This window comes from Epinephelus lanceolatus, chromosome 19, assembly GCF_041903045.1.
Source record: "Epinephelus lanceolatus isolate andai-2023 chromosome 19, ASM4190304v1, whole genome shotgun sequence".
Taxonomy (NCBI): Eukaryota; Metazoa; Chordata; class Actinopteri; order Perciformes; family Serranidae; genus Epinephelus; species Epinephelus lanceolatus.
This window is the reverse complement of record NC_135752.1, coordinates 6,785,007-6,804,163: the sequence shown is the minus strand read 5'-3', so window position 1 is coordinate 6,804,163 and position 19,157 is coordinate 6,785,007.

The window sequence follows — 19,157 nt, the reverse complement described above, 5'->3', positions numbered from 1 at the left end:
AGATTATTTAACAAGTGACCACGGGGAAAGGAAAACAGGGAGTGAAGGATAGGCTCACATTGCAAGTGAAATCTCTCCCTATAAATTATTATTAATTCAACAAAAGAGGGGGCTGGCAATATTCAAAATGGAGGGCATTGCTGGATAAATAATGTGACAACAGTAGAACATCAAAGCAATTTGTAGAGTTTACAGTCTCTCTTCATTGAGTTTGAGATGGCAAACATTGTCCTGCTTTTTCATATCACAGCAGCAGAATAGCTAATTCACTTTGTCAGCCACGAAAACGGGGAAATGGAGAAGACAAAGACGGACGGAGAAAGGCCCATCAACACTGTATGCAGCACAGCAACACGCAGGAGTGCCGTATACTCCTTTTCTACCAAAATAAGCGCCTGTGCGCATTTTTCTAAACATGGAGAAACCTGCTTAAAAAGGCTATAGACTCCTTTCCCATTGCTGGTACACCAGAGCTGTGTACACAGCTCTGCTGCAGATGAGTATGCCTTTCTGTGTGTCACGTTTGATGTCACAAAAACGAAAACAGGTTGGTAAACAGTAGAAAGCATCATGTAGGCCTGTGAAAATGTGACAGTGGTTAACTTCTTATATATATACTGTATATACCTACTTATTGAGTCTCCTTGTCAAACTCAGTCGATTCAAGCGCTACTTGGGCGGAGACGGACGTTTTTTTGTAGTGGCACTACATTGTTGCATCTCGCTGGTAAAGGGGCTAAAACTAGCACGCTCACCCAGGTGTTATATTTCCATCAATGCCAATTGGGAGCCGGAGCCGATAAATACTCACATCTGCTGCAGAGTCATTTGTCCTCGGTCAAAATGCCGATTGTAACCTTTCTCATTACATGCAAAAGCTAGATGTTAGCTGGTGTTAACAGTTTTTTTGTGCAGTGGAAAAAGGACTTTAGTGGGGGGAAATTGGGTCTGATTACCCGGGGCCCCAATGGGAGGAGGGCCCTCGAAAAGCCTGGAATGTAAATTTTTGGTTTTTATTTGCAATTTTTTATGTCTAAGAAATTTGTTCCAACACTATGTCTAAATTGGCTGAATAAATCAGCTGAAAGACAGAACTTTGATTATAAAAAAAATAGTGGAAGCTCTTGGAGGCCCCTCTCTCTTCCCTTAAAGGGGAAAAATGGTTAAGTCCACCCTTGTACTTGGATTTGTGTTAAATTTAGGTTAAGATGAGTGAATAGCCCCTTTTACATAGCCTCTTCAAGGTGAGAGTTTGGATCACCGTTGTAAATAAAAGGTACAGTCATGGAATGGGGGGACAGAGTTGTCTGACCTCTGTATGAACAGAGCAGCTGGCAGGAACATGGGTGGCACAGGTGTGACATTTTGACAACATGTTTTGCATGCAACCCACCACCGTTAGGTTTAAAAAGTAGGTGGTAGCAGGTAGCAGCTAAGATGCAGCTATGTAGCAATTTCTGTGTAATGTACACTGTCATGTTCTTTTCCCAAAAAGGGAAACTGGGGGTTTCAAAAAAGAAAAGAAAGAAAGGAAAGAAAACAAACTAAAATTCTAAAAACAGATCAAATAAAAGATGCATGAGAGAGACAAAGCAGAAGGCCCATGGAGACTGCTCATGTGGGCCCAGAATTTGGAGTTATGCCTCTGGCTTACACAGTACAAAAGTCCCTCCTGCTTTGATACGTATTTGGAAATGTTTCAATCCAGAACAATCTGTGCACTCCTGTCCACTGTAACACAGTTCCCATCTGCAAAACTCCTGAAGGGATCTGCAGACATTTCAAAGCCAAATCTATTTCCATTCCTGCGCAGTATATCTCTCTCTGTCACTCTGTCTCAGTCTCAGTGACAAAGACACTGAGGCGAGCTGTAAAACATGTTTTTGACATGATCCCCAGGCACGCCTCTCACAGTGAGGGACACATTCATTTGTCGAGGAGACTGACAGACAGTTCAAAGGGTCGTCAGGCTGACACCGAAAAGGGGACAGTAAACACACCACAACCGTCTCAGTTAGCAGCCGGGGTCTTTGATTCACAGCCATCACGCAGAGATCCCGGAGATAGGTCTCATTATGTTAAATGCATGTCAATCACACATGCCTTAGGGCAACAACGTGGAGGAGGAGGTGGTGGTGGTGGAGGGCTGGGGGTTAGTTGCTGGAGGCCTGATGTATGAGTTTAAGAAAACAAAGATGAATCACAAATTTGCAGCGTTTGAAAAAAGATCAAATAAGTTTCACTCGAGCAAAATGGAGAAACTCAACTCGGCGTCTGTGCTTCGACCTCGCAGCCGAATGGAGAAGTTTATAGAACAACAACAAAGTCTTTCCATAAGTGGAGAGCCGTGCGGTGGAGAAACAATGATTGGATCACAGTGGGAAATTTCTCTATAGACTGGCATTAGCATTGACCCCCATCCTCCCTCCCTCCCTCCCCCCCTCCACCTGTTCTGCTCCACACCTCCTCCCTCTCCTCGTCCTCTCCAATCTATCCGCCTAATGAATTTTTACCTGGCACAGACTGTTTTAAACTCCATTTGGACTTGTGCCTACAATTACCTCCTCAGAGTCTCCAAAGTAACTGCGCACAGCCTAATTAGTATGCATTATCAATTAACAAACTTAATAGCTGGCAGATTGATTGGATCCTCTGTAGGAGGGGGGCAGAGCTGAAGCGAAACACAAAATGAAAAATCATCTCCCTCCACACTTCTCATTTCTCTTGCACACAGATTCATGTATGCATGTGTGTATTTACCAGTGTAAGCGTATATTAGATATAATATTGTACATGTGGACACTGGAGTGTTGATTTTTGTGATTTGTTATCATTGGAAAAATCCATAAAATACAAATAATAATATACTGACATAAAATCTGCATTTATATAATATTGTATTTTGAAGTATTTTGATCTTTTAGTGAAGTAAAAGTAGCTACTCCATTACAAGGAAAGTTCCTCCGTCAGAAATTTTAAAATTACAGAAATATTATCAGCAAAATGTACTTAAAGTATCAATAGTAAAAGTATGCATTATGCAGAACAATGGCCTCTCCTAGTGTTATATATCATATTACTATTATATATCATACTATAGGATTATAAGTGAGTATTTTACTGTCACAGCTGGGCGAGGTGAAGCTGAGTTTTACTACTTTAGATTGTTGGCCAGTTAAATCTGTAATAACATATCCTGTCTTATGAGGGATCATAGGCTTACTATGTAAAATCGTGACCTATAAAGTACCTGTAAGTACAAGTATAAAGCAGGATAAAATGGAAATACTCAAGTAAAATACAAGTACCTCAACACTGCAGGAACAGTACTTAAATGAATGACCCGGGTTCTTCTTCACAGCTGTAAAAATACATACATTATTAAGTCATATAAATGTAATAAAATACATATTATGTATATATACCCAGCACTGGGGAGAGTATTTAGTAAAAGTAGAAATACTGCAATATAACAGTATTCCATTACAAGTAAAAACTGAGCATTAAGAATGTCACTGTTACATAGGTAGTAGCAGCAAAATGTACTTAAAGTATCAAAAGTACTCATTATGCAGAACAATGGCCCCTGTTAGTGGTATATATTATATTACTATATAATATTACTATTACTTATCATACTATGGGATTATTATAGTATTTTATTGTTGCAGCTGGTTGAGGTGGAGCTGATTTTTACTGCTTTCGACTGTTGGTTAGTTCAGTCTATAACAGTATATCCTATCCAATGGGCAATTTTAGTTTAGTATATGAAATGTGAACCTACAAGTATCTACAAGTAGAAGGTGAAGCAGAATGAAATAGTATACTCAAGTATCTCAAAACTGCAGGAAGAGTACTTTAGTAAATGTACTGGAATCCTCTTCACAACTGTGAATATATACATTATTAAGTCATATAAATGTAATAAAATATGTATACATATATCCAGTGGTGACGAGAGTATTAATTAAAAGCAGCAATACTGTAATATAAAAGTACTCATTATGCAGAAAAATGGCCCCTGCTAGTGTCATATACTATATTACTATTATATATGATGTAGGATTATTAGTGAGTGGTATTTCAGTGCTGTATTTGGTTGAGGTGGAGCTTATTAAGGACTTTTATAAACCATTAGGTGGTCTTAGTGTGTAACTATGGCGCATCATATGTTCTGTATGTAAAATCTTAAAGTGTGAAGTACAGCTGTCAAATACATGTAGTGGAGTACAAATAACAAAGTTTCCTGCTGAACTGTAGTGGAAGTATGTAGTAACATAAAAGTACCTCAAGTACAGCACTTGAGTAATTGTACTTGCTTACATTCTACCCCTGCATATATTTCTGCGTATCTACCATCAGTTGTGTCACATCCATCCTTTCACACCATCAACACGAGGCCCTGCTCTGCAAATATGCAATGAGACGGTAAAGAACACTTCCTGTAATTCAGCATTAGGAGCTTTATGAAGAAGAAAGGCGGCTGATGGAAGCTGCTGTTTGGTGAAAAATGAAAAACAAGCGCCTGCTTCCCAGGAGGCGTTAAGTGGCAGCCATGGGAGGCATGTTAGGCAAAAGAAACCAATTTGTCAGGGAGATGGAAATGATAGTTAAAGCAAGCATTCATTTTCTGGACATTGACGTCGCCATTAAATTGTTGCTGTCTGACATAAAAGTCGCTGAATGGAGAGGAATGTCTGCATTTTTCACTCTTCTCTTAATTAACGCCACCTGTTTTCCCCAAAAAAACCTTGTAGAATCATTTCAGGGGAAGAAAACACCTCACCTGCTGTGTTTCTGATGCTATCGGCTTGTGTTTGCAAAGCCTGAAAGCAAAGCATAGATCCAGCCAGACTTCTATGTTAAAAAGTCTTAATTTAATCTTATTATTGGGGTGCCATGTGGTGATATTATCCTGTTTGTCAGTGTTAAAGTCTGTAGCTTTAGGCAGCTACTTAGCAACACTCTAGCAGTCTTGACTACTTAACTGCGGTGAGTGTTATGAGGGTAAATAATCCACCTTAATATGGCTCTTTATCCGCGGCACTAATGCTTGAATAACATTCATAAACGCATTACCAAAACATGTTTGACAGAGTCGTTTTAGATGCAAATTGCCCAATACGTCCTCAGCTTTAAGTGCGCTGTCCATGGCGCCAAAAATTACTGCTGCATTGATTCTCTGCATGGCGTCATAATGAATCCAAACATTTTCACCTGATTCAAATGCTTTGATTAAAGAAACTGGCTTATTTACATAAATATCAATAAGAAGACATTATGACAATTACCCGCCCTATTGGCCACAAACTTTATATGCTTGAAAAATATACTTTATTTTCATTAGGAGGCATGAAATGCAGTCATTAGTGCATTAATTAAGGCCACTATAAACAATTATCTGGGTTAGTTTTTCAGTTCTCCTGTAATGGGTCATTGTTGTGATAGAATCAACACCGCAGTGAGACTAATTTCTACACAATGCCACTTAGAACGGCACAAAGGCCGTGAGTTCCTACGGCAAGAAAATGGACAAATAGAATAATGTTTGGTCTTTTATGGGAGGTTTTCAGTGGTGGGAGAGGTGGTATCTCAGCACATCAGCAGTGAAGGCCAGAGGATAAAAAAAAACAATCCATTACCTGGTGCAAACACCGGTTGTCCAGATAGTTCATAGCGAGGTAATACAGCGGCAGAAATGTGCTGTAAATGCAGGGAAGCAGCAAAATTGAGGAGTCACATACAATGAATGTCACCTCAGGGGGGGACAGTGGCCTCGGCTGGGGGTGGGGGTGGTGGAGTTAGGGGGACAGATGCAGCAGCACTTCCTGAGACACTGCAGCAACTTTGAAGAAATAAGGGAAACTTACCTTTCCTTAAATGTAAAACACTGCAGCAAATTTTGATATTTCCTAGTATAGTTTGTGTGTTTCAAAAAAAGGATGATTTGGGGCACACAGAGAATCACAAAAATAGATCAAGATCAGGAAAATAAATTTACCTCCTGAATAAGTGGTTAGTCCATGAATGTATAACATTAATTAATAAGCAGCTATTTTGATAACCAGCATTTTTAAGACAAACATTTTTTGGTTCCAGTGTGTGAACATTTGCAGCTTTTCTTTGCAAACTGAATATATAGAGGGGGTGGACTGTTAGTCAGACAAAAAAAGCAATTTCAAGACAACCCTTTGCACTCTGGGAACATTGTAATGTGCATTTTTTTCTATTTTTTCCTGCCATTTCATAGACGAGACAATTTATCAAGGAAATAATCTGTAGATTAATCAATAAGGAAAATAATATTAGCTGCAACTCTTTACTTGTCATGGATGTATTTGTTGTTATATTGTCACATCTTCTCATATTATATTAGGATGTGTTTCCCTGGCTGTTTTTAATTTTATAATTCAATAAAGTGGTGGAATTTAATTAGGTACATTTACCCAAGCACTGTACTTAAGTACACATTTGAGGTACTTGTACTTTGCGTGGGTCTGTTCTTTTCATGCCTCTTAATACTTCTATTCGACTTTACTGCAGAGGGAAATATTGCACTTTACTACATTAACATGAATGCTTTAGTTACTAAGTTACTTTACAAATTAAGATTTTTGTATAAAAAGTGTAAGGAAAGTTTATTAAAAAAAAGATGCTTTGTTATAAATAATCGTACCCAACAGTTAATACAAGTGCAGCTAAAAAAATAAGTCAGTTAATTAGAAAGTAGATGAACAGAAAACTAATTGGCAAATATTTGTGATAAACATTTAAGTCGTTTTCTAATTTATTTATTTTTTGTGTTTTTCTGGATTGTGTACTTTTACCTTTCATACTTCAAATGCATGTTCCTCATTTTACTTACGTTTTACTATTTTTGCACTGTGATATTTGTACTTTTACTTAAGTAAAGGATCTGAATACTTGCTCAACCACTGAGAAAAAACAATAATACAATGCAAAAATACTCGCAAATAAAAGCATTCAAAAATCTTTCTCAAGTAAAAGTAAAAGTACTTATTAGGGAGCAGAATGGCTTCTGTCTGTGTGATATTATTGGATTATTATTAATGATGAAGCAGTTTATGTTGGATCTGTTTAAGGTGTCTTAGTTAAACTGGCAATGCAGTGTGTTTTATAAGATTGCACAGGTTTTGTACATAGGAAAACTTCATTTGCAATTTAGCTACTATCTACCAGATACATGTAGTGAAGTACAGGCATAGCAGCATCAAATGGAAGTACAAGTAGTGCAAAAATTTAGATATTAAAGCGCAACAAGATACCACAGACAGAGCAGTGAAAGTATTGATGCCAGGTCCCCATGGTGCACATGGTGTATAGGCTACAGAAAGGATGTAAATCACAGAGCAATCAAAGGAAGAGCCCACAGGTCCCTGTCCAGTTTAGCTCTTTAAATTGTGTCTAATCGACTGAGAGCACGTTTATCACTGGTACTGATTCCATTTGTAGAGCTAAATGAACATTTGAGGGTTTAAAATGGCTGAGGAGGCTCTCAATACAAAGCAGGAGCAGTTATAGTTCATACTATAGTGTTCTTTTACAAATGACCGATACAAATATTGGAAATTATTGAATCAGAATCAGGATTTTACTGTGAACAACTGTGTGAAACATCAAGAGCCAGAGACAGAGGGAGAGAGAGAGAGAGAGCATACAAGGGCATGTGCTTCTTGTGTGTGAGCATGTGGCTGTGAGAGCCTCCTTCATCGTCAGTGTGTGTTTTTTTTCGTTCCTTGCACTGATGTATATTTCGTTGTCCGCCGGCTTAATTTTGATTTATAGTCCGCCCATAAATTAGAAAAATATGTTTTAGAATTCCATCCCGCGGAAAAAGCGGCCCGTGATGTCAGGGGATTGGGTGATATTTAAGATGTCAGAAATACATATTGGATTAGTGCGCTTTGTTCCCCCGCAACAGCAGGTGTTTAATCATAGCTGATGGCTGGAGCGAAATGCGTTAGGACAGGCCAGGCACCAAAAAACTGTAGCTGCGTTCCCATTGCGATAAATCATACGGCCCAATGTTGTTACATTCACACTCAGATGCCCCCCCTCCCCCGTCGCCCCCCCTCCTCCTCTTCTGCCTCCCGCTCATACACTCACAGGTAGGCTGTGTTTACTGCATCACGTGCCGGCCACGCGCTTCTCGCACCTTTCCACCTCCGGGTTAAACCAATTGATCAGCAGTGTAATTGAAGCAATAGTCCATTATCTGAGCCTGATGTGATAACAGTGGAACAATTACGCTCTAATATTCATTTAGACCTAATTCTAACCTAATAACAACACTATGCTGAAGATAATGTGCTTTAAATATATTTTTTTTTTCTGTATGTGGCAGTGAACGCAGCAGCACAGGTGATTTCAGCTGTCATTTCCGCATATTAGCACGGATGAGCAGTTAAGGACAAACCCAACTACAGGCCTTTTTAAGCTGACATGAATCAAATTAATGCTATCCATCATGCAAAAGAACAAAAAAACAACAACATGTATTTACTCCAGGGCCGTAACTGCCTATGTAATATTGGGGGGACCATTTTCAGTCAACACCCTATGCATCCTTAACCCTGCAGGGGTTTTGGGGGGGAATTTCCCTCAGGAGAAATTTTTAGAAACTTGATTTTACTGTGACTCTTTTATGCTATTTTAGGCTGCCTTAAATTTTTAAGTTGAAAGAATTTGAATCATCCCAAAATGACCTCAACTTGTTTTCCCAACTTCAGTCAACCTAAAATTTTAAGGTAACTCAGACACTAACTTTTTAAAATTAAAATAATGTCTTTTTGCATCAATATTTGGTTTATTTTAGGCTGTGATGACTGATGACTTAAATTCAATGTCAGGACAACGTTTAATGCCAATGTCAATTTGACGTAGAATACTGACAACAGATGACGGTAATGTTTTGTTGGTTTTGAGTTGTATTGTAAGTAATTAAAATCCAGCGTCTTCCAAACATCTCATGCCAACGTCATCTTGACGTACAATAACGAAATTCAGTCGTAAGGTATGGAGAACAGAACCCAACATCTAAAATGTCACGTTAACATCCACACAACGTGAAACTCTAATGTCACTCAACATTTATAAAATATCGTCAACCAGATTTTCGTCCAACCAAAATTTAACAAGTAAGAGCCCAACTAATCTCTGACGTCATATTGAGGTAACACTCATATTACATTCTAGTTTTCTTTTTAATTTAATAGTGAAATAGAGAGGCAGTACAGTGCTTGAAATTAACTGTGCGTTGTGTGATCACCTTTCGTAGCATATATAGTTAAAAAAAATCTTTATTTATTTTTTTAATGAATATAGGGGGGTTGTGAGCATATTTGAATATTATATATACTATGATCACTGCCTAGATCCATCTCTTTCTGAAGGTACAACTGATTATTGTTGTTGATGTTACTAGTTGTTTAGCCCACAGGAGGTCATTTGAACTCCTTTTATGTCTCCGCCTTTAAACCGATCATTTCGTCATCATTATGAGAATCTTTGTGCTCGGTACCGGCCTGTCCACGGCCCGACTGAGGCTGTTTTCCCCGGGATCAGCCGGAATGGATGAGGGGTGGGGGCCCACAGGGGAGGGAGAGGGAGACGTTTAGGAGAGCAAACATTTTCAAGGTCACCCGGTGAACTGGAACCAGGGAGGGGAGATGCATGGAGAAAATAGTGCGTTTTGACACCAGCGCGCCGTTTGATTAAAAGGCAAAGTAATGGGTTTAAACACACGCACCGAGAATGCCGCCAGACTCTGTTGGCTTTTTTCCCCGCAAATTACTTAACGGTGCAGTGATGGAAATAAGGTTGTAATGTTTGGTAATGGAAAAGAAAGCCTATATATTCTTTTTTTCTGGTCTTCTTGTTTTCTGACATACACAAAATAAATTGCCCGAGCTAATAACCATGGTGCATGAGATTTTTTTTTATCTCCAGTGTGGGAATTGGAGTTTTTTTTTTTGCTGTTTCATTTAACATGAACAATAATGGTCAAAATGATGAAACGTCAGTCTTGTAATGTAACATTAACAGTTGTGACTAGTGAGACAAATAGCTGGGGTGGACTCGAAAGAGGAATTAAAGAAGTAGAAGAAAGAGAAAAACAAGAAAAAATGTCAAGCTTGCACTTCAAGGCAGAGTTGTACGCGTTACAGGGAGCCTTTAAATGCCTCACAGTGGCACCGGGGGCACCTGCAGAATGAAGGAACCTGCAGAGCAGAACAGAGAGGATTGCAAAACACACTGGAAGATGATTTAATGCTGGCTGCGTGGGGAAAACAACCTCAAGCATATTAGCTCCGAGAGAAAAGTGCTAATCATGCATGCTCGCCAGTGGGAATACCGCCTGCAAATCAAACCTGTATGGCTCGCTAAATATAGGCTTTATTGAACATGGAAATTCAATAATCAAAGTAGCTTGAAAAAGAGGGCAGAAATCCATTGAGAGCCTCAGAGGCCGCTTGGATTTTTTTCCTGTCTTTCTGTCTGTGATGGCTGCTCTGTTTATCCTGGAACCACCTCTCCAATGAGTCTCTTAATTCCTCTCTAATTCCGCGTGTCAGGGCCGTGTATACCCGCTGTCCCGCCCAATGGCCCTTTGTCGCCCCGTTCTCAACTCTCCCCAGCATTACTCAGCTCAATGACACACGGCAAATTGCATTTAATAAATTAGCTTAATGGATTCGACGATCGGTTAGCGGGCACAGTGTTTCCTCTGGTTAAGCAAAACATTTATATCCCACAATCCCTCTCTCGCTTTCTCTCTCACACACTCCCTGTTACATCACACGCATCTCTGTGGGGATATGAACGCGTGCGTAAAGGCGCCTCATGCGCAATCATTGTTTTGCTGAATCTAACATTAATTCATTCATAAGTTCACAATGCTGCCTCACTTGACTCCAGCTCATTTCCAATCATGTGTGGCAGTAAAGGTGTCAGCCTCGCGCCTCCTTTTAACCTCCGCGTCATTTAAACCACGTGCGTAAAGGTGATTCCAAAACATTCTGTTAAGGCTATATATCACCATCATCATCACCATCGCCATCACCGCCGAGCATCATCATCCTCTCGTGAAGAGGCCACGCTGACTGCACGCGGTTAAATGTCATGACATCCCCCCCTTCCTCCCTCCTCCTCGCGCCACAACAATCCTTTATGGCCTCTGCATGTTTGGTTGCGCAAAACAATCTCATCGGACATTATTGATGTTACAGATGTTATAGTAATCAAATTATCGGCCTGTGAAGGGCCCCTCTGTCACCGCGCCGTGTGATGAATTATAGTAAAGGTCACAGCCTGCCGGTGCTTTATGGAGGGTTTGTACGGTAACGCTCATGTGAGCGCCTCCAGGGCCGGGCCGGGCGGTGCCACACACACACACACACACACACACACACACACACACACACACACACACATTATTCGGTCAGGTTAGGGGGTTCTTGCTCCTCATGGGAGGAGGGTGGAGCTAGGGAAGTCACCTTTTTTCATAACACAACTTTACCTTTTGCGTTTACAGGTAATGGGGGCTTGACTTCCCATGAGCCTCTGGCACTGACAGAAAAGTTAAATAGGCTCTCTATGATGTGATGGTTTCTTATTGTCAACAGATCATTAAAAGACCAGAACCAACCACAAACTGATCCTACTTTTATACATTCACCTGATGTATCTTCATCTGTGCCATAGAGCTCCATTGTAGTCCAAAAAAAAGGAAAAATGTTCCTTTGTCATCATGAACACACTAGTTTCTTTTGACTCACTTCCACATACACCCTCCAGCTGCCACAAATACTGTACTCACTTGAGCACCAAATGTGGATTAATCCGCCGCTGAATATAGTCCCAAACAAATGCACAATTTACCATTAGTAAAAACTACATTGCCCAGGTGTTCTAGGAAATTACCTTACCCCACACTCCCATGATGCTGTTATTTATTGAACCTTTATATCTGTAATGAAGTTCTACATTGCATTTGTCGAGTCTGAGTTTGTAGGAGATAATTTGTACTCGCATTTTATTGACTGTGCTGTAGCCTAGCTACTCTGCTGGTTTCACTGGAAATTTATACTTGTTTGTTTGGAGAAAAGCTGTTTGTAAATCTGTACCTTAACGTGAATCAATGTAACGTCCCCTGTCTATCACAGTCTTTGGGCACAAATGGGTTAAAATGGCGCTGTGCTTTTATCATGCTGCATTGCATAACTTTGTGGCATTAATGCCAAACAATTACGTGGAAATTAACTGCCAAAAAAATTTGATAGCATAGTTTCCGTTTAATCCTCTGAATACAAAGCAGTTTCAGGGCTTTTTTCCCCCACTTCTCACTTTATATAAGTGTGTGACTTTTCCTTTTTGGGAATAGCATAAGCCTAATCATGGTTAGAAGAAAGCAGAACTCAAAAAATGTCCTTTGTGCAGTGTGATAGTTATTATTTCACAAGTCATTACAAAAATAATAATGAAAAAACAAGTTGAATTTCTTTGATAACTTATTTTAGCCTTCATAAAATGAAAAAGGTGGAACCATACATCATCTTTACCAGTATTACCAATATTAGGAAACTGGGGCTCCATATAGGACGATTGAACGATTTACATTTTTTTTTCAACCTCTACTCACAATCTCGTCCTCTCTTGTCTCCTCTGAGTAAACAGCCTGCAGTTCATTTGCCATGTGATATTAGTCTCAGCCAGTAGTCTCACAATCTAATATCTGGTGTAAGTGTGACCAGTAGAATTAAAGGATTTTGATAAAATAACCTAACGCTATTTTTTAGTGGAGTTCGGTGCACAAGATATGTTCAAGGACCATCGGAAATGTAATAATCCCTTGGAAAATCTGTGCTTTTATAGTTTCTGTTTATGATGAATGGTAGAATTGTGGCACTGTTTTAAAGAAAATGTGCCTTTCAAACCTCCAGCGAGTTTTGGGCTTCATTTACTAAGCAACAGCAGGCCTACTAAACATCTGCTTTATCAAACTTCTACAGTGTGAGGATTTGCTTCTTTTATTTGTTTTCTATTAATGTACAAAACGGAATGTCTTTGGGAAGACAAGCCATTTGAAGATATCATTTTGGGTTCTGGGAAACTGCAGTGGGCTATTTGCCCTTTTTAAAAATATATATATGTATATGATGCTGTCTAAACCATAAGTTGAGCACAATTTTGTTCCTTTGCTCCTCCCCAGACCTATACTCAGTGTCATTCCACCCAAAGTTCATCATCAAACAGGTTAAGGTATAAAGATGATAAAATCCATCTTTACAGCCACAGTCCAGATTCCTATAGTCTGTAGAACATGCAGGGGATATTAGTCTCCCATCAACATGTTATACAGTTAACAAATGGCAAATTATATCTAGACAATGATGAAAAAGACAATGATGAACTACACACACTCATGTATCCTACAGCTGCAGACTTGAGTTATTTACATACTGTAGCTTTTCAGCAAAGAGTCCAAAACCTATACTCAGCTTCTACACATGGGTCTTAAAAGGGAAACATCAGTTTATCAGTGTTTAAACTGGTGATAAATTCTGCAAGGTATGATCTAATTTGGTTTTATTCATCACTTTCTCTACATTTACATATTAAGCCAGTTGCCAATAAATGCAGAAGCTTGACATTAGCCTGGACATCGTACAGTGCATACACCTATAAGCACAAATATTCCCACTTCAGCTGGTGCTTGCTGCATAGTGTGCAGCATCTGAAACCTTCAGACCTCCACCAGTGGCTTCAGTGACACTACAGGGCTACAGGATTTTGAGGCTTGTGAGCAGAATGACTTCACAGTGTGGAAGAGGAAATGCTTCTTTATCAAAAGCAGAGGACAACATCCTCCTGCAGGGAAGTGAACACAGAAAGGATGGTGAGGTGACCCAGTGAGGAAAAGTCTTTTCCGGTTAGTTTTGTAATTTTTATCAGTCTTGTATTGAGACTCTTTTGACTCCTGTCTTTATGTCCTAGTGTGACAGAATGATACTGAAGGACTGAAACATTGTGAACTGTGATGTTCAGACCTGTCTTGTGATGTTTGGAGTCAAACACATGGATCTGAGTTGTTTTTGAGATCAACAAATCATCTGGAAATCAGTGAACCTACCACGTCTTAGCAGGAAGATTCTAACTGCAGGATGTCGCTATGCAATACATCACTCATTATAAAGATTACAAAGAATTAACTGATCATTATATCATCAATTACTAAAAGACCTGGAGGATATGTCTTTCTTTAGTAGTTTCTCATGCTTTAGTGCAGCACAGTAACCTTGGTTGCAGATATTTGGGGATATTTACATTTATTTGGTTTTATTACCAATTCCATATCTTTTTTAATCTGATTGTTATTTTGATTTTGGTGTACTTCTTAACCTGATTAGTGAGCTGATGCATACAACTGCCCCTGCAGGGATAACAGCTGCAAACAGTGATTATATGACATTATAATAACAGGGTGTCTACAGATATCAGACACTTACAATTAATGCTTTCAGACCTTTTCAAAATATTTTCAACCAAATTTAAGACCGATTCTTGGTCAGAGGTAGGTTTTATTTAGGAATATGGTTTTCAGAGTGAGTTAAATCAATATTTTGCTAACAGGTAAGTTCATCTATAAAGTATGAAGACAGCATTAGGTTCAGTGGTAGGCTTTAAGATTTGTAACCTCAGAAATGTAGAATTCACACAGATGACTCTTTTAACAAAAAGAACTAAAATGATAGATGAGTGAAAAATAAAATGTTTGTACAATTGAATTTAAGACATTTTAAGACTTTTTAAGGGCCTGCAGACACCCTGAATAAACTAGGGGAGACCGGGATTGGTTGGCACACTGTTTACTCTTTTACATTTTTTTAATCTAACCAGCAGCAAATGAGAGGCTAAGGTCTTAGCTATGAATATGTTTTGATGTACACAAATGTTCTCTAAATTAGGCAATTTGTGATTAAAGTTTCAAATTTGTGCCAACAAGACCCGTCATGGGATTGGTTGGCACAATGTTAAAATGCTATAGTTACACACACACACACACACACACACACACACAACCAATAGAAACAACCACCAGAGTCACCAAGATCACTACATTTAATAGAATAACTGTCCTTTATCAAAAGCATTACAAACATTTTTAAGCTGTTCATCAGTGGGAATGTCTAGTTACTTTTGAGACTGACAATTCAAGATAATGATAATACAACGTTTTTAATCTTTAAAAAATACTTTAAATCTATCAAAATACAATTACACTTTGCAACTGTTAATTTGACAATTGGTTAGCACGGTGGTGCAGTGGTTAGCATTGTTGCTGGGTTCGAACCCTGGGTGGGGAAGCCCTTCTGTACTGAGTTTGCATGTTCTCCCCGTGTCAGCATGGGTTTTCTCCGGATACTCCAGCTTCCTCCCACAGTCCAAAGACATGCAGGTTAATTGGTGACTCTAAATTGTCTGTAGGTGTGAATGGTTGTCTGTCTCTATATGTCAGTCCTGTGATAGTCTGGCGTCCTGTCCAGGGTGTACCCTGCTTCTCGCCCAATGCGACCCTTAACAGGATAAGCGGTTATGGAAATGAATGTGCCAAGCAACCCCAAAATCACTGAGCCAAACAACTTTGTAATGAAATTACATTAGCCAGCTACCATCACTCATCACAGACTTTTAAATCGTAACCTTAAATTACTTTGTCTGTTAACTAGATGCGACATATATCCAATAGGACCTCTTTCAAACACAATTTTGTAATACGGTAGTATGTTTAGTCCACAGACGTGATGGGAATGAAAGCTGAGGCGGTGGAAGTCCAAATAAGGCGGTTGGGAGGGCCAGTGGATGGGTCCGACAACCACCGACTTTCACCTGGGAGGCCGGTGTTCACCCCTGTAAGGCTGTAAAGCCAAACCCTGTTCTTTTTTCCTGAACCCAACCTCCTGCGTGTTTTGACTAAACATAACCAGGTGCTTTTGCTGTTGAAGGAAATAAACACCAATTTGCAGTGTTGAGCTGATATATCACATTTATTTTGAAAGAGACTGCATGCAAACTCTACACTTCCTGTGAAAACGGAAGTGTATTTTGAAAACAGACAATACATGTCACAGCGTGAAGTTGACATGGCATCCCAGAATGTCAGCAAACAACACAACCAGGGTACCTTGCACATCATAGCTCTACATGGAGAGTCCATGACCAAATGTTGATATGTGGAGAGGTCAGAGTGAGAATGTGTTGGACTTTCAGATGTGTACATGAATGTGGGTAAGGAAAGCAGACATTTTGATGTTATATTAATGTTTCAGTGACCTTCAAAGAACCCAGCCGACCCCGGTCTCCCCTACATATTGTACATTTGCAGCGAGAAAAATGATTTTAAACATCTGTAACATTGATACTGTGACATCAATGTTACAGACAGTCTGTGTTTTACAGACTTATACTGACTTATACATTACTTAATATGACTTCCAGTTTCCAGCATAAGAAAAACGAGCACACATGGAAAAAATGCAATGTGTATTTGCCCCCTCAGCAGCACACCCTCAAACATAGCTAATTTTAGCAGCCTGTAAAGAGGGTGGCAGAGTGTAGCATCTTTTAAATAAGGCCAACATTGGGAATATTAATCAATTACATATTCAGATAAATTCATAACTTGTGCTTGGCAGAATTTCCTCAGGATTCTTTACAGAGGAGGTAAACTGGTTTGGAGGGAGGCTTCGCTGTCAGTCCAGCCCACATTAATCCAGACGCAATTAGGTGTCAGCTCGCTGCTGTTCTCAGTTTGATGATAGCCTTGGGCTGCGCACGGCGGAGAGAGCCCTAATCAGGAGAGTAAACTCCGCTATATTTCAATTTGGGAGGGCGCTCTTCCGCTCCGGGGGGCTGTGGCACCGGTGATAAATAAAACGCCCATTTACTCCCCCTGTTCGCCTACCACACACATCCAAACTGCACTCGCCACCAGGCCCGTAATCATAGCCCGCATTTGGACGCTGAACATAAATCACGCAATTGGAAACGCCATGATTAGGGATGCCAAACTCAAACAAATGCAGCGTGTAACCTTGTCAGCCTCGCGAAGCTGATATGAAATCATCCTCAATGAGAAATGAAACAAAATGGAACAATTGACACTTATCCAAATATCCCATCCTCTGTGAAGCTGCGTCACAAAACTCAAACAATCCACAGTCTTATCCTAACAAGATTACAGCCTCCTCTGGTGTAATCCCTCAGTATTATGACACATCTGTTATTAACAAATGTGACAAAGGTGGCCGCACAAGTGGGCCAGGCCTTTTAAATCTTTTCAAATGTTAACCAGCATGTTCCTGGAGCCGGTTAAAGTGTTAATTGGCTGAATGAGTCCATTTATCTAATCCCTCAGTTTCTCCGCCGCCCTCAAACCCTCCAAACCCGCCAGTGGATTTGGGTGAAGTGCTCCACACGATCTCTATTCAAATATTTCCATATGACAACTGCTCACTGGACCACTCCAATTAAAGGCCAGTCACTTTCTATTTAAGTTGCCTCAAAAGATCGCCGCTGTGTGCGTGGTGCAAACAAAAGGATCCTTCCAAAGCATTTAACTCCCCAAAAGTGACTGGGGGCCGACCCGGGACCCGCCCCCTCAAAGGCCATCTCAGGGGATTAGATGCTGGATTTAGGAGGAGAATTGGGGTTGCAACACTGCCTTTCCAACCCCCCTATCTCTTTTTTCTCTCTCTCTCTCTCTTTCCGCTAAAGATGGGGCTGCATGTGCGTGTTCAGCACCGTGGAAATGAGATGCGCATTTAAATCTGAGAGCGGGGTCCACCACCGCCTGTGGCCACGCGCTGCCAGGAAAACCTGCCCGCCCGCCCCGCCGGCCGGCCCGGGGTTAATTAAGCAGCATTCAGAGCTGCGGGAGAAGAGAGGCCAGGTTTTGATGCTCTCTACATCTGTGATTTCTAGCAAATTCATCCAGTGTCCCTCCTCCTTGCGCGAGGGAGGATTTTTTCTTTTCAAATTAGCATTCAGATGAGAGAGCATGCGTTATGGCGCTGCTGCAGAGCGGGACACACTTAAACATTATTATGCTGTGGTAATATTTTAAGGAAGGATACTGATGAGTGCTGGAGACACAAGCTGCACACAGTGAGACAAATCAAGTCTAACTGGGCCAAAGATAACTCTGCATTCACTGACAAGTCACTCCCAAACAAGTTCTCTGTTCCTCTGCCAGGTTCTCCCCATATTAACAAATCACGATGAGGAAATATTGAAATATGGGACAATAAACTGTGTATCTATATTTCTCTGTCAGTGCTGCTCATGCGTTCTCAAAGTGACCATAACCAGATATTAAGTCTTTAAGCTTATTTAGCTGACAATGACTTTAGTTATTTATTCATCTGTGGATTCCTTTTCATTCATAATGTCAGAAAAATTAAAGTATTGTACTCATCACAAAATCTCAGAGCCCAAAATTGTGTCTTAAATTTGGTCGTTTTTACAAACCATCAGTCCAGCAACCAGCCAGACCTTCAGTGGTGGAATGTGATTTACTCGGGTACAGGTTTACTTCTCCATGGAAGTATTTCCAGAATATTTTTGTAATCATTTTTAATTGTTTTATTTATTTATTTCTGTCTATCAATTTTCTGTCTTTTCTTTTTCTAACTTTATAATCTTAATCTATTTATACCCTTGACCCTTCCACACACACAAACTGCCATTCAGCACCGTCAACATGCATTTTACCATTATGCCAATATGCCGGTGTTTCTCTTTTGTATCAATTGTATTTAACACCTGTCTTGTCTTTCACTTGTTTTGTGCCAGTATCACCTAATTTGCATATATAAAAGTGCAATTTTACTTGTTTTTCCATTTTCTGCTACTTTATACTTCTACTCCTCCACGTACTTTTTATTCCACTATTTTCTCACACCTATAGTTATTCATTAGGCTACTTTGCAGATTTTTTTTACATAAAATATAGGTTTATAAAATACAGTGCATTGTTAAAGATAAACAAGTTCCAAACCATCTTGGTTGTGACCATAAACAATACATGAATTAATAAATGAACAAATAGTTAGTCTCTAGTTGAGATGTGTCACATT